Source organism: Paramormyrops kingsleyae, chromosome 14 (assembly GCF_048594095.1).
Source record: "Paramormyrops kingsleyae isolate MSU_618 chromosome 14, PKINGS_0.4, whole genome shotgun sequence".
Classification (NCBI taxonomy): Eukaryota; Metazoa; Chordata; class Actinopteri; order Osteoglossiformes; family Mormyridae; genus Paramormyrops; species Paramormyrops kingsleyae.
The window spans coordinates 17,588,211-17,604,261 of record NC_132810.1 but is presented as its reverse complement, the minus strand read 5'-3'; positions in this window follow the sequence as shown (position 1 = coordinate 17,604,261).

The window sequence follows — 16,051 nt, the reverse complement described above, 5'->3', positions numbered from 1 at the left end:
AATTAATACACAAATACTGGCAATAATGTTTATAAACAATCAAAGAATGTTTCATATATTATACACTGGAAAATTAACTGGAGCAACAGTTGGACAAAGTTTTGCTATCTCTAAAAACTGCAAGTGTTTCCACACTGAGGTAGTCCTAAGCAGGAAACCAATAATTTATCTTAAAGGCAGAACGAGTGCTGAGTCTCCATGGTGATCTGAAAGAATGTGGAACATTAACTACGTGATGTTCTTGCAGTACGCCTTCCGGTAAATGTGCAGAATGTTTGAACAGCGCAATCTAAGCTGACTGCAGCGCGCTGGACTCACGGGGCCATTTCCCACCACGCTAGGAAACAGAGGGTCTGCTTGTGCTCACCTCACGCCTGCCCAAACCTAGCGGTTTTCACACTTGGGGTCGCCAACACATTGGAGGAATCCCTGCAGCTGTCAGTGTGAACAACAGCTGTGAAGGACATGTGACCCTCTCAGATACAGGCTGCGAGATAAAGGGTCTGCCGTATTGAATGGGCCTAGCTGACAGATAGGAAACAGGTGGGATTATGGGAAGAATCAGGTTCAAATGCTGCAGTAGTTGTTCATTGTGACCTTTTAGAAAAAAAACCATAACCATTCATGGCAAAGTGCTTAATTTTTCAAAAAGAAATTTTTCAATTGGTAATATTTCGTATTTCACAAATGAATTGCATTAATTTTAGAAAGTTGAATCCATTAGCTGCTAACAAGCCTATTGAAAGGGAGCAATAAGCACCAGTTTCACACTGAAGTGCACAGTCAGTCATAACTTTTTATCACTTCAATGAAAAAATTGTCATAATGCTACTTTGTCAGCATAAACCTCTGGCAGTCAACATAGGCGATATGTCAAGCTGACACAGGAGCTGCCGACGTCAGCATTTATGATAGGTACAAAAGTTGCGTTTAACCTTTATAAATGCTTTCGTGACGTTATGTCAGCTGTCGTGAAGGGCTTCTGTTTGTGTCATGTAGCCCTATGAAGAGCACCGAACATTTAAAATGCTGATGCAACACAGAACAATAAAGTAAGTGAGAAGAAACCATGTGCTTCAATGCATCCTAAACTCAGTGAACCCACCCTCAACGGTTTTAGAAAAATCATGATTGGCTGGGAGCAAATGGCTACGCGGCCAATAGGCGCCAGCAGCTCTTCCAATGAGAGCTTTTGCCTGGGGGGACATGGCCGTGCCAATGCCTAATCATCGCCGAGGTGTCCAGCCTGAAGTCTTGTGGCTGTTTGTGTATGCAGACGAACATCTGGAGCCGGCTTCATTTCCACCGCTCTTCATGGAACACTGCTGTCCGCAAAGGGCTCCACATCCGGGTATCATATTCACTGTGTTCATTTTCCTGACAAGCCACTCCTTAGTAATGTTGATCTCCCTACCAGACACTTCTGACCAGAGCTCCTCTCTGAAAAAGCACCTTCGACACGTCACGTATAGTCATTTTTCTTTCTTTTTTCTTAAACTTATTTTTCCATGTAGCACACAACAGGAGACCTTGGGATTTGCATTTGAATCATGTGTCCCCTTTTCCCTTATATAGCATTTAACTGCTCTTGCATGTTAGCATAGCAGCTAACTGATGTCCTCACTTGGGAAACAGGCTTCTCGTTATATATACAACAGACTTGTGCAAAGGTAGGTAAAGTGGGATGGGGGGGGCGGGGTTTGGACTAGCTAACCTATCACCCACTGTGCTTAAGTACCCCCACCAGGGCCTAAGATCAAAGGCATTCCTAAAGAGTGGTTCGTCATATGAGCCCCAGAATCCCAGTCATTCCTCAAACAAACATTCAACATGTCCAGACAATGAGCTCGGGTGAATCGGTCAGTCTTCATCAGGGCTGAACTGGGATTAAAACTTGGCCCTGGATGTTTTTTTTTTTTGGGGGGGGGGGGGGGGGCTTTTGCTGAGCAATACATTTTTTGGCCCACATACCCATCGGCCCACCATGACAATTCCCTGTATTCCAAATGGCCAGTCCAGTCCTGGTATTCATGCCTGTTTGGCCTGGGTCAAAATGGGCTGTAGTCAAGAGGCACTTATGTCAGCGCTAATGCTAATTAGTCAGTTGAAACAGTGGAGCAGACCTTACTGACTAACAAGCTTTCTGCATTTGCAGTTAAACACATGATGATCATGTCGTTCTTTATAAAACATATTTTGAAATCCACATGCCGGACCTCGCTTCACACATCTATACATTTGTAGATATCAACTATGCGTTTAAGGTCAGGGTGATCGAGATCCTGTCCCAGAAAGGTCAAGTCACCCGCACCATCCTTCGATAATGTCCAAAGAAACCAGGATTCAAAGAATTCAGTCTGCAATCTGGCCAGAAAAGAGCTTCGTCCATCTTTCTCTGTGACCAAGTTCTCTTATGCTTTTCCCTGATACGCCTTTGTTAAGGAAAACAAAGTCTGTGCCTTTCGGGGTTCCGTGTAGTTTCCTCTCCAGATAGGAGTTCTGAGCCAAACACCGGTAAGACAATGGGATGTGTACTTTCTGGGGAAAGAAAAGCATGCTGTGATTTTACTGTGGAAATTAGTGACGTTCTATTGTGCGCCGAGAAGAACGTGAGGAAGCCTTGGCTTCATTTGGCTCTGGACAGCAAACCCACGACAGCAAACGAGATCTAGATCGCCTGTGGTTCCTGGCCCCTATTCCCTGAGGTTGGGATCCGGATGTGAAGTCATTCTTCAGAACTTCTTCCCTTTGGCTGACTGCGTGTGACAGTAACAAAGCAGCAAGGAAAATCCCAATAAAGGAACCTGCAGTCAGCATGGAAAAATCATGCTGGCAGTGGAAAAAACAAAATACAGACGTTTCCTTGTATGATAATGCCGGCACTGTCTGTGCATGTGTGCAACTGCAATCTCTCTCTCTGGTAAGGATGGGAATGCAGAAAATGTGCTTTGTTGCAACTTTTTTTGTTTGCTTCCAAAAAACTTTCTATCGTGGATTTAAATTAAACGTCATGTCCTAGATTGTGTTTGTATCTATGATAAAGCTTTGCATACGTAGAGAAACAGCAAGAATAGCCTTTGAGAGTATTGTGTAATCTCAAAACGGGTCTGATTGTTCTTATGATGGTTACATCCAGACACTTTTTACATTGTATGATAACAGCCAGAATAATAATAGACACTAATACGTTCAATATTGAAGTCTATGAGACCTTCAAGATACACAGTCTTGTGGGATATATACACAGATTTAGCACGCGTATTTCATATTAAGATTATTTATAACATGTAAATGTCCATAGTCAAAGCTAGAAGAAACGGCATCTTAGCCGATTTAAGAAGTCTCGATACATTCTAAATTGTGTTGGTATTGTAAGAATTGAATCACAATGGCGACACCTGGTGGTTCATTACAATTTCACCGCCTGAAAACTCAAATCGATTCAAGGCATCCAGGCATCTGTAGGCCCGTATATATTTAATTCCTCTGTATGTAGAGTATTGTTAAACAATTGTAACACTTTCATTATAAAAATACCTCGCGCTTAGAGACACATTTACTACTGGTCTGAATACTACTTCTAAATACTTTGGAAAAAGTCATAATGCATATTTACATATCACACTCCCAACACGCGCACGGTGGACCGGATTGCGGAACACTAGGTGGTTTACGGAGGGGTTGGTTAATTAACAAAAAAAGCAATACATTTTCAGTTTTTCACGCGGAGAATCCCTAACATAGAACATAAGGCTATGACATACCATGGACGATATGCATATCTATGCTCACACTAGGAGCAGTTTCGAGGATAGTATCTTAGCTTGCATGTCACTAAACTGCGGGAGGAAACCGAAGTACGCAAGGAAACTACAAACATGGGGAATGGGGGTGGAATTCATGGTGCGTTCGTTTTTCTCTCGGAACTCGGAAATTCCGAGTTGAGTGACATCACGTCCGACAATCTCCCGTTCGAGCTACCCACATCTCGGAACAAACATGGCTGCCTCCATGAACACGTTGCTGTGTGTTGTTGCTTTATATTTTAGCAGATTTGGAGTTTTCCAAATGAAGAAAATGGAGAAATTTAGATTTTTCCGAGAGACAAACAAGAAACACGAACTAGTCAAACCACATTAAAAGCTTTATAAAATATTTTAGTACATTCATAGCGATATTCTTTTTTTCGAACAGTAAATAAACTACAAACAAACCAAGTCGCCATGTTGAAATTACGTCACAAGGGCAACTCGGGCAACAAAATCTTATCCGACTTCAACGTCATAAAAGGGGCGTGTTTCCGACGGGAAGTGATGTTTTTCGTGACGTATCGTGACGTTTTCATCCGAGTTCCGACTTGGAGAGAAATAATCGAACGCACCATCAGACCCCCAGCGCTCAGGTGTGGGGTCACCCCTGCCCGAATTTAATGGTATAAAATAAAATAAAAAAGTCAATGACTACATGATTGATAATTATTAACAGTTAATGCAAGTAACATATAAACCAATAATAAAAATAGTTGTAAATCATTAACGAGTCAGGAGCATATATAGTTAAGGGCTGCATTACCTCATTGATTCGTTCATAGATAAATCATATTGTGTTGACAAGATGGTGTAATGTTACTGGGAAGGCAGAACGTTTCAGTCATTGTGTTGGATAAGGGGAAGTATCATTACCTTGTAAAGTTTTGCAAACTACTCCAACGCTCGTCAAAAGTATCCATGTTGGGATTTAAAGTGGACGCTACCGAATCGATCATGCGCAGTGTGCCCGGAGCCGCGCGTGCACGGCTGAGTGCAGCAGGCGTTCTTCCGCAGGGGCGGATAGTGACGTCAAACGCGTCATAAACGTTCGCGCGGACACGTCAGGTAGTATGCGTGCGGAGAATTATGAACCAGTGAGCAGACGACGAATTCGGTTAATTACGAAGTGATTTTAAAACTGTTTTCACAATAAATAGCCTAATGCTAAATGGTAATGGTGAAGGGATGTTAATGTATGAATATTATTCCCTTCAAAAGACATTTCTGAAACCTACAGTTCGGAGCCTGCAATGCGTCCTGCCATAAAACCATCATTGGTGTCCTCTCCCCTCCCTCCAAGCCATCTACAGTACCCGTCTCACCAAGAAAGCTCTCTGCATAGCAGCCGATCCCACCCACCCAATGCAAAGCTTCTTCAGCCTGCTGCCATCAGTGTCTCCAGGCCAGGACCAGCAGACTGAAGGACAGCTTCATGTTAAACTTGGGTTAAACTTATGTGAGCGTTAATCGCTAGTTAAGTTTGGATTGTTAACTGGCAGGCAGGGCGTCCTCCGCTGGGGAGGTGACGGAGCTGCGGATTCTCCCGGTGCGGGACCCGGAGAAGTGCGTGGTTCTGAGTGACAGATAAAGGCTGGCACCAAAAATATGAAAATAACAAATGATTTAACTTACGCTTTGGTGGTTTTAATTTTGGCTTTCGGTATTCATGTTAGCTGCGCTATGCTAGCAGGCCTTTGTCGGCTAGAGCAAAATACGTGCTGAGACAGCACAGTTAACATCCCTTCCCAAGAACAGCCTGGGGTCAGTATAACGGCACTTTGTGCAAAGGAAAATTAATTATAATATGCAAATTAAATTATGCACATAGAGTTATAATTATGAATAAACTTGTAAAGTGCCAGCATAATCTGCCTAAACCTGAATACAACAATGGTCTGACACTTTGCATAGCTGTGTACTTATTGAGACATTGTTTTAAATGATTTTAATTATATGATAGCACACAAATGCATTGTTGACGGATTCCAGGCCGACAGACCAGCTTTGAAAGTGTAACTTGACTGGATTGACTGGTTTCATTGGTTTGTGTGTCTAGGTCATACGATGTAAAAGAACAAGGCACGCTTATGACTTGTTCTCGTTTATGCAAGTGTCTGTCCTATGTGGAAGTGCGTTAATAACATTTAAATTATGTTGGGTGCCGTGTTGTTCATCAGATCAGGTAAAGGATTGTTTGTTCAAGCCTAGGGGAGTAACTGCCTTTGTGTCTTTAAGTGAAGCCCTTTAACTGAAGTCTTTGCTTTGGTAAATACTCAACGTGTACATGAGGTTCGCTAAATAAACCCCTCTACAGAAGAAGTAGATGTATAGAACTGACATTGGTTTGTATGTGTCTGTGTAATATGCATAGCTGAGTTCTTTGCCTTGAAAAAATAGGGGTAGGTGATGTCATGACGACAGGAGAACTATAGTTGAACTTTTGGTTTGTCACCATTTTTTTTGTCATTTTTTGCAAGTTCTGGTAAACAGGAAACAGTGTTCTGCATAATTTTTCTCACAAAACCCCATCCAACCAACAAGTGTTTGAAGACGTTTCTTAAACTTTTTTTCTGGTTACATGCTGTTTTATATCGTGATGCTTGCTGGTTTTTAACGTAATTGCAAGTAAATAAGTATTATAACTATCTTAGAGGGAAAGAAGAGAAGGAGGCTGAGCAAGTTACAGTACAAAGTAACAAGTGAAATAACAAGGGGAAACAGCAGGGGGAAATAAACTATAGAGAGACATTACATTACAGTGAGAGGGAGTCGCTTCTGCTTATGCATCAAGAGGCTGAACAGTAATTAGAGTTAAATGCAGTCAGGCAGCATTATATTCTACAAATTTACATTTGTGGTTAAAGCACTCGGCCAGAATAATTGCTAATGAGACTTCATAATCAAAATTTCTATGTAAATTACATTTTTTAAAATGAATTAAACTGCAATGGGTTGGCGCCCCATCCTGGGTTGTTCCCTGCTGTGTGCCCATAGCCTCTGCTATAGGCTCCGGACCCCCCCACCACCCTGAACTGGAACTGGAACTGGTTTTGGAAAATGGAGGGATGGATGGATGGAAAATGAATTAAAAGAAATTTGTTGACTCCAGTGTGAGTTTTACGTGCTTGCTTTTCCCAACTATTAAGAAGTTACATTTGTAACATGTGGTGTAGTAGGCAATGAAAAGCATTAGACTTCATTTTCTCATTAAAGGATTTGTCACTTTCCAAATCGGGCTTCTGGTCAGAAATATAAGGAAGTGACTACGGTAACCTCGAAAGCACAAAAAAACAGCACACTCAAAATCCCTCTAGATCACTGTGCAGAACCTGTATCTGTCATTCCTAAGACAAACCGATGTAAGAGGCTCTACCCCAATCTAATAAATTATTGTGGTCTAAAACCAGGTGTTTCAGTTTCGTTGTCCAACCCCTTTCTATGTGTGTGTTTAAGGGATGTGCATCTCCATCTCTGAGGCGCTGCAATACATATCTTTATGCGATACAATATGATTCACCCCTATTGCAATGCAGTGCGGCTCGACACAATACAATGCGATGCATCTGTGGACACACCTCCAACTTGGCTGAGAGACTTGCAGAGAATTGGCCACTGACAGCAGTGGAGAACTGGAGATGAGAGAGAGTCCCTGAGAAACAGTTTAGAAAGGGGTAATCAACCTAAATATCAAATTATTTGTCAGAAATTACTGGTCACGTTTCTAGATAATATAGGCATAAGGCTTCTGCTAATAATGAAATATTAATGTAATCCTGGCCCTGTGCTGCTTCCTGCTTGATAACTCCAGGGGATAGGGCTTTGGCTCGCAACAATAGTCACAAAATCAACTTTTGTTGCCTCCATAAAATATGGACAAATACAACAAAATTCTAATTTAGTGATCATTGTTGACACAGCACAGCACACAGTAACGAAATGTGTCCTCTGCATTTAACCCATATGTGACAATGTGACATAGCAGGGGGCAGCTAATTCAGCGCCCGGGGAGCAGTGTTTGGGGGCGGTACCTTACTCATGGTACCTCAGTGGCTCAGTGCTAAACGTTCCATTTAATCAAAGTCTTTCAAAGGAACCAAATAAACTTCCACCTGGCTCACTACCAAACATGCTTCAACATATAAACATAGGGACAGCTTGATTTTATTAGCCCTAAAAGTCTTACATAAGTAACCAAACAAAATATGAGACTTTTGGAATTTTTAGTTTTTTGACAGCATTCATAGATCTTTGTGGGGACCCACAATGTCAAAACAACAGGTTTTTATCACATTGTGGGGGCCATTTGATATAATATAATACACACACAAACACGGACCTGTACTCATATGTTTGTGGGGACCGTCCATTCATTTCTATGGGCAAAACCCAGATCCCAACAATGACAGCCCTAGCCCCTACCCAGGCCTAACCTTAACCATAAGTAACCAAACAAAATACAAGAGTTTTGGCATTTTTAGTTTTTTGATGGCAGTCACAGATTTTCCTGAAATTGAATTTCCACCTTGTGGTCCCCACAATGTAATGTATACCTGGCCCACACACACACACACACACACACACTATATATATATATTGGTGTCGCCACATTGTCCAGCTTCACCACTCTCCCTTAGCAATGGCGCTTTGCAAACCCCCAGGCCTTCCGAACCATAAGCTTGCAATCACCTTCCCCTTTCTCAGATCTTTGGTTGGAAGAAGGAAGATCTTTTATTTGTGTCTGATGGAGCAGATAGCAGAATATTTTAGAGAGTGTGAACAGAGTGACTGATCATGCACCAAATAGTAGGTGAGTGGTGCACTATCATAATGACACATGACATCCTTTAACCGTCAACGGTGCTGTGATGTTATCTGCGTTTGATCTGGGTCATATGCTTTTCTCTTAATATGTTCATAGGGTTTCTCAATGTACTGGGAAAAGATCTTGATAAGCTAGTTTCTGCAAAACAAGTATGTCCTACTTTTTTCCCCACCTGTGAGCTTTATAAATGTATTTATGTGTTTTCTGTTTTTCACTGAAAGTCAAGAATAAGAAACAAAAGTGAGACCACTACCAATGTCCTCTTCTTTGGCTAAAGAATTATGCGCATTGCATGACCTTGCAGCAGAAGCACTGGACCCGATCACTCATTCACATTTACATTTATTTAGTTGACACTTTTGTCCAAAGTGGCCTACAAATGAGGCAAATAGCACATTACAAATGTAAGGCCACTAAAGAATGGATTAGGCATAAATGCAACTCGGCTGAGCTGCCAGTGAATGCCCGGGTACAAGTGTAAGCGGTACCAGAGCAGGAGCTACACAACATCTCCCAAACAAAGCAAGAACCTAATAAGACTGCTATTCAAATGAGCAGATAGTGCAGCATTAAGAGCACTCAGGGAACACAGGTAGTATCAGGCTAGTAGAGGTGTTCCTGGAGCATATGACACCCAAGAAATGGTTGCTTAGATCTTTTGGCTTTCTCCAGGTGGAAAAGTTGCTTTGAAGACTCACATATCAAAGCCTTTTTTATTTGTAGCTCACTAACTCTGGCATTCAGCCGCGTACTATACCTTTGTAGAAGCCTTTGGCTGATTGAGTATGTTTGAATCGGCTTTGAAGCTAGTTGGTGAAATGTATGTCAGCCATCACCTCAAATTGTACTGGTGTGTTCTAGCACAGACCATCACAGCCATCGGCAGCTGATCATCAGTCATTCTTCTTGCCCCAATCACTTAATAAAGGATGGTAAATTTAATTGCCATTGTCTTGGTCAGGGTTGCAGAATGACTGCTGTTATGTTTGTGGTGCACTTTTCAGGCAGGTGGTGCGTGACTAAGCGGCTTAGGATGCAAATCCGGTGCTTGTCAGATTGATTTCATCAATGGGCCCTTGGGGAGGGGCCCCTAACCTTGGATTGCCCCAGGGACTGCCTTTCTCAATTGTATTAAAAGGGCTGCTTTGATATTGTTAGGGCATAAAAGGTGAAATAAGCAGGGATACATTGTAGCCATTGGTCACTGAACTTTTTTTTTTAATTCACCAGGAATATTTCTCTGATTTTGCTTATGTAGCCCCCTTGTTCATTACAGCGACTACAGTATGGCTAATGAGTATCAGACCTTGTTCTCATGGCTGGAACAGGTGCTGTGCAGATCACCTAGGGAACTGTGCCCCTATTGTAGGATTTCCTGTTTATTCATTTAGATCATAGAGATAGCTGCACTGTTTCAGATTAGATTGATCTCACACCGATAAGATAAACCACAAAGATACCCTGGAAGTACTTTGACTGAATCTGAAATAATCCGGCTGTCGAGGTCATGTAGGCCTCAGGATTTGTTTTCAGACACTAGTCTGAAAAACGAAACAAAATATCACTCAGCACACTAAACAGTAACCCTCCAACCCCCCCCGGTTTTGAAAGTCAGAGGTCAGTATCGCCATTAACACTTTCATGGGTTGGGAACTAGTTTAAGGGGCTGTACTGAGGTTTCCAGTAGGGCACAGAATTAGAGCCTCCCCTTAAAACCTCATTTGTTCTGTTCCATTTCAGCAGTGTTAAGCAGAACAAGCTTTTTTTTCCATGCTACCTATACCACCTTTCTCTGGTTTTTGTTGCTGCAGTTGTAACGGTCGTTACTCGCAAGATGCATATCTGAAAAATTGGACTGCAAGAACTGCAATTGATCTGTATTTAAATCCATTGTATCCCACACTGATTAACAACCAGGCCAAATCTTTCTGTATGTTATGAGACTCTATGGAACAATGTATGTCACAGCTGCCTGATGTTAATGCGACCCTGCCGTGAATTTACAGCTGCGTCTGAGCAGGCATCAGTGGGGGAAACGCGAGGTGAGTCTCCTATGGAATTCTGGGTGTTTTCATGCTGTGTTTTGTTTTCATGTAGTGATTGTGGATTTGTTTATATTTGCTTATTTAAATAAAGTCACAAATGCAAAGCTTCAGAGGAGGAACCAGTGAGCTTTCTCTTTCTGCCCTGGCTTCTTCCATCGCCTAAGGATAGCCTTTTACTGTAACTCTGCAGTCACGTGTACTTTCAGATAAACTGTGTCATACAGCACTGCCAATATAAACTTCTGGTTTCTATGAATTACTGAAGTATCTGAAGGTGTATAATCTTGAAACTGGGAAGGTGACTGGCTTCATATTTTAGTTGGCTTGTTTTGGTTTTTAGTGTCTTTAGTCAGTAGGCGCTCCCCCACTTAAGTTCTGGAACCTAGTTCCGGGGTCCAAGTTCTTGGACTGCGTCGACTGGAAACTTTTGTAATTCCTGGCCAGTTTCGCATGTTGGTTTCCCACCATACAGCAGGAACTGTGACCTATATGCCGAATAAGCATAGGAGATGCAAAAAGCCCGTAGGTTAAACTTCACAAATCATTTGGCACAAAGCTAAACCGCCACCACAAAACAACGGAGGATGAACAAGTTGTTTTGTTATTTATTGGAGGGACTGATTGCCCTGTCTTAAAAATACAGGAAAATCTCATGTCGCATTGGTTCAAAATGGGACATAGCTTTTTAGGCCCTATTTACACTTGGTTTTAACATGCGTCTTGGGTGATGAGATCCGGTCACATTGTGATCCGATCACTCGAACCACTTGCCGTGGTGGTTTGGGGCGCATTTGACCATGTATTCTTTTGTAGTGTAAATGCTAATGCGTCCTGGATGTGTCCCTGACAAGGATAATACAATAAATGTGCATGGAGCAGTAACGAAATCTGAACACAAGTGGTCAGCTGGACACCTTGGAGACCCGGCGATGTGTCTTGGCTGTCTACTTACGATCCGATCGCCCAAGACACATTTTAAACCGAGTGTAAACAGGACCTTATTTACACTTTATTTATACGGCCCGTGACATTATAATTCATTATTAAATCTGGCCAGCAGATCAATCTTTAATTTTCCACAGAATTAAAAACAATGTAACATTATTTCAATAATAAGCGCTGGCAAGTTTCACTGTCAGCACCAGCAATATTAGATATTAGATAAAAGTATATTGGTTAGTTTTTTTCCAGAAATGTGGAAACGCAAGCAAAAAAAAAATTTATTCATTAATGCATTTAATATAACTGAGATAGAAAAATAATTCCACCTGGCTTCTACCTTCACACTCTCTAATTTTTGCCTTCTACCTAATCCCAGCACTTCTGAATAATTTCCAGGTTAGTGTCGGTGCTTGCGGTCAACCAATCAGCAAAGTTTATTGCTATAAGCTCCACCCAGTAGTTCATGGTTGAGCGAAAAGTACCGATCCCAGAGCGGGGACTAAAATAAGGCCTAAAGCAAGGTTCAAGAACTACTTCTCAGAACCTGCATTGAGTTCCTTTCATGAGAACACAACAGTTCCTGGTTCCTGCGGTAGGAAAGTGCCTAGTGTATGAAATGTCTAAGAAAGAATAAGTCTAGGTTATCAGTAGGTCATCAGTAAGGCCGGTTCAAATTGATCCATAACTGTGAACTTTAATTCCTTCTGTAAAATTCCAGTTCTGAGTGATGGCTTTTCTTGGAAGGAGTACAAATGAATTTAATGTGTTTTCCACAGTGCCTCTTACTATATAATAATGTCTGGGTTATGGCAGGATGATTGACTGGTTAAACCTAGAAAACGTGTGGTATAGGGAAATGATGTCTTCATTTCAAATACACATGAAGGGAAAATCCCCTCTTTTCCACCTACCAGTTCATATGTTCCTGTACAGGGATATGTTATTTTTTGTTTTGAAGGCTGATTTTGAACATGCTTTGGTTATCCAAAGTCGTTGCTTTCACAACTTATGTTGTTATCTTACACAAACATGTCGCTATGGTAAGACAAAGATGGGAAATTAGTGGCTTGGTGGCTCAGTGGGAAGTTTTGTGGTGTAACTTCCACGGGGTTGCTGGTTCTGCTCCAGCAACAGGTTCTCATCATGCTCAAGAAAAGATTTTACAAAGTCTGTATTCAGTATAGAAATCAAATTACTTTAATAATCTTTGTTTACGCTATTCGCCCATTGGAGTATTAATGCAATTAAGGTTAATGACATAAAAAAAACGTTACAACTGTACAATTACGATTTTGATGGCCGTCCGTTAATTTCGAACAGTTCTACGTCTTTGGTTTTGTTGTTTGAAAGATGTTGTGCACTTCATTTATGCGTTTCTATCTGGGCCATTTGCTTCAAATTCCCTGTTATTTAAGATATTATTATTATTTGTAATTAATATTTTTATTGGATAATCTTGGTTGGAGATGGTCTAGCTTATTACTAAAATACATAGATAACTTAGCTGGCTGGTTGCAAGTATCCCTTTTTCGTTTAAATTTACCATTATAAAGTTGTGTTAGTTTGGTGTGCTTTACAAATGTTGCGCTAGAGCTGGATGGTGGCTAGATATCTTCATTTAATCTAAAAAATTGCGTGAAGAGTAAAGAAACCCCCCAGTTTTGATGAATGATTAGATAAATATTTCCCTCACAAAATTCCTGTTTTGAATAATATGAAATATGTCAACAAGAATATAGTAAGATGCCCATATTAAACTTCTGTATTAAATATTTAAAAAATTACCACTACAACAGGAGGAAACCACAACATTAAACCCAAAGATGTTGTCATGAATGGGCTGATAAGATTGCAGGGCAGCCTGTGAGCTGCCAAGATATTTTTAGTAGTCATTTTTTGTCTAGCACATCTTATCAGTGCAGTGCAGCTCTCTGTTCTGTTACTGATAGTGTTTTGCTGTTACTGTTCATTACCTCGAAGTTGGCAGTATATATATATCTATATATATTTGGCAGTATATATCTGCGTGTGTGTGCATAATGTATATATAATGTAATATATACTTTTTTGAGTTATTGGATTTAAATTGTGTAATTTGCATGTATGGATTTTTTACTGATTTTTAAAAAAATATTATTACTCTGATTGTCTGCAGACAACGGATTGACTAGCAGGGTCAGTGCAGCACACAGTCAGCGTGACAAGGACAGTCTGAAAGCCACAAACAGATGGCCAAGCTGCTGTCCACACCAATATTAAATGTTCTTTTAGTCTCTTCCTCTCTTATGACCAGAGATAAACTTGTTCACTGAAAGAGAAGTGTGGCGGGGGGGCTGATGTTTGTCGATCAAATGGGGAAGGGCTCTGGCCTTCGTGTGTGAGTTTATTCCAGTCAGTATTTAAATGTCCGCTCCTCCTCCTGACTGCCACAGAGCTTAAGGGATTTCATATTAATAACCCACTAGTATGGCGTATTAACATACAGTATCACGACTGTGAATATCGAATGTGTAAATATCGTCATTGGAAGCTCTTCCTTGGACTCAGTCTTTTTTTCCACCTTTTACTTTCTTTCCCAAGTGTGGAACGACTTTCCCGGTTCCCCGCCCTCGGGGCATGTTTCATGGCTTCCCCGTTCTCCTTTCCCATCACCCAGAAGACCAAGCAGACGTGCTGCCCACAGTCAGCATTACGGGGGGGGGTTCTGCTTTGCTTACATTGTCCATGTGAGTTTGGCTAGACGGACAGGAGACAGATGGTGACCTCGAGCCATGTTTTCCTGTTTTTGAAGCATTTCCTGAAATGGGGGTGAAAATAAACCAGTTCATGTGTTAGACACCATAGTAACTTAAACAAGTTCTGAGTGACAAAACAGAGTCCGGATTTCTTACCTGCTTTGGGACAACCAGATTTGGGAAGGTGCTATATGAAAGTTATTTGAATTTGTCTGATCTTAAACTACCTGCTTTCGGGCAAAACAATGAATCAAAAGGAAAATTTAAGAAAACTGTAGTTATCCTTGTGTATACACATGGGTGTAACTGTAGGGAGAGGTGGTAGGGACAATTTGTGCATCGGTTACCCCCCTTCAGGTGCTCACATGCACTTATGTCCTTTTCCCATACAGGACAGAGTATCATGGACTCCCTTGGAGGGCCGCAGTGCAGTCCTGCATTCAGTCACAAAGGAGCTATATTATTAGTTAACATTTGCAACTTCTATGTTAGACGTGCTGGAAGTCATGGGCAGCACATTCACGCAGCTATAAAGGCCACATTGTGTGCAGCACAGTGTTTATAACACACTGCATGTTCTCTTTGAGGAAGTTCATCCGAACCTGCGAGTTTTGCTTCCCGGCGCTCCTGTTCTGCAGACAGCTCTTACCTATATGACCATCCTCTCTGCCACACCTGTGTCCCATGAAACACCAGTGCAGTAAGACTGTGCAGGTTCTGCTCTTCAGAATTTCAGGATCATTTAGCGACTGATCCATCTGTTTTTTAAACTTAATATGATCATATAAAATGTTCTGTCCTCAATCACTACTAGACTTCTCTTTATGGGGGGAAAAACAGAGATTGAGAAATCCATCAGGTATGGTATTTAATGCCGAGTTGTGAGGTTTTTCTGTGTGTATGTGTGTGTGCTAGATACCATTTTTTTTCTCGCAATTGTAGCCACATTGTTAACGTGACGAGTGGCACAGGCCTTTCAGAGAAAGCGATCAGAGTTGCCAATGTCAGCATACTGCAAACCTCAGAATCTGCTGTGCACCTCTGTTACGTGACCTGTAGCATGAAAGCATGAACATTTTTTTTCCCTTCTGATTTAAAAAAAAAAGTTACTTAAAAAAAGATTGGTAACAAGGAAATATGCGATGGAAAGCTTGAGGGGGCAGATCTTATAAATGACAGAGAACATACTCTGACATTTCTTCTGGTCAGCATCTCCTTAGAGGAGAATGTAAATGGCGCTGTGTTTTGTATAGGGAGTATGCTCTTTGAAGCAGGGCCCTAAAACCACGTTGGTTGGAGTTGTTGGAAATGGTGGCATTAGTGCCGATGAGCATCCAAATTTGAGGCACTGTGTGTAGTTCAGGAGATGAGTCAGTGTCCATGTCTGGATGATCCCGCATTCGAATCCTGCGACCATCAGGGTAATCATGCCGCTGCTGGGTCCTTGAGCAAGGCCCCTAGCCCTGTCTGCCCCAGGAATGCTGATCCCCACTCCAACCTCCCTCATTTGTGTATTGCATTCAAGATTCAAGCAATTTATTGTCATATGTGCGGTACACAATAAAATTCTTGTTTTGTTCATTCCAGATGCTGCAAAAAAGAAAACTAAAACAGAAAATAATGGCAGAGCAGATAGCATATAAAATACACGTCTACCATAGAGAAATACTAAAGTGAAGAAAAAAGTAAAAGTTTTTA